Here is a 1,039-nt window from a genome sequence, read left to right as displayed (position 1 = left end):
TCAATCCTCTGCTCCCTTTTTTTCCTTTTTCTCTTGTTACATGCTAATTACCGACGATCCAAATGGCGAATATAGGCTGCGCTCTATTAATTTTGGGGTGGAGAAGCTTCTCTCTAAATGCAAAATCTGGCTTTCAGTTTTGGCATTATCTAAGGACACTGCATTGCCGAAACTAGGACTGACTGACCTTATTCAGATGTGGAGTTTTGGTCTCGAGCATGGTTAGAATCTTGCGAGAAATCTCTTTTTAGTTGTTAATTTTAGCTTACTTTTCTAAAATCATGATTCATTTGGTGACACTTACAGCTGGAGAATTTGTGCCAGATCTCTCTGTGGCCTATCTTTCAAAGAAATTCGTATGTACCACTTACTCTTCCAATTTATCCTTCCTAGTAGCATTAAACATCCTCACCTGACTGTAGACAGGTAAGTTTGTACCCATTGTCTATCTTATCAGTGCAAACATACCCAATATTCTCACCTTTGGCTAAAACTCTGACAGTGAGATGCATCTTGCTGATGCACTTCTTATTTGGCTTGATGCCGGCAGAAGAATGTCGGACTTTTCAGAGAGTAGTAGTAGTCAGGATAACACAATCAACTTGATGGAACAGCTAACGTTTAGAAGGTCTGTCACCTATGCAGAGATTACTTTTTCTGAGACCTTTAGGACAAAACTAGTATATACATTTTTTGCTTTATGGAACTCTGGTCCTCGCTTTAAAAAGCAGATGATTTTGAGTTTGAGGTTAGATTTTTGTATCAATCCTCGGTTCTCTTTTTAATATTTTCGCTTGTTACATACTAATTATTGAATTCTGAATGGTGAGTATAGGCTGCGCTTTATTTTGGGGTGGCGAGGCTTCTCTCTAAATGCAAAAGCTGGCTTTCAGTTTTGGCATCATCGAATGACACCGCATTACCGAAACTAGAATTGTCTGACCTTATTCAGATTTGGAGTTTTGGTCTCGAGCATGGTTAGAATCTTGCGCGAAATCTCTTATTAGTTGTTAAATTAGATCTTGCGAAAAATTTCGTA

The 1,039-nt window shown here is 38.5% G+C and overlaps 1 long non-coding RNA gene across 1 annotated transcript in view; it reads left to right on the top strand.

Moving 5' to 3' along the window:
* Positions 1–86: 86 nt before the first annotated feature.
* LOC9317607 overlaps positions 87–1,039 on the top strand; it is a 17,714-nt gene continuing 16,761 nt past the window's right edge. Inside the window, exons 1-4 of the long non-coding RNA XR_002332602.1 lie at positions 87–221; positions 307–426; positions 503–628; positions 836–977. This is a non-coding gene — a long non-coding RNA (uncharacterized LOC9317607). The remainder of the gene's footprint in view (positions 222–306; positions 427–502; positions 629–835; positions 978–1,039) is intronic.

The sequence above is a fragment of the Arabidopsis lyrata genome, assembly GCF_000004255.2.
Source record: "Arabidopsis lyrata subsp. lyrata unplaced genomic scaffold ARALYscaffold_4, whole genome shotgun sequence".
Taxonomy (NCBI): Eukaryota; Viridiplantae; Streptophyta; class Magnoliopsida; order Brassicales; family Brassicaceae; genus Arabidopsis; species Arabidopsis lyrata.
Note: the sequence above shows the minus strand (reverse complement) of the source record. Positions and strands in the feature narration are given on the sequence as shown.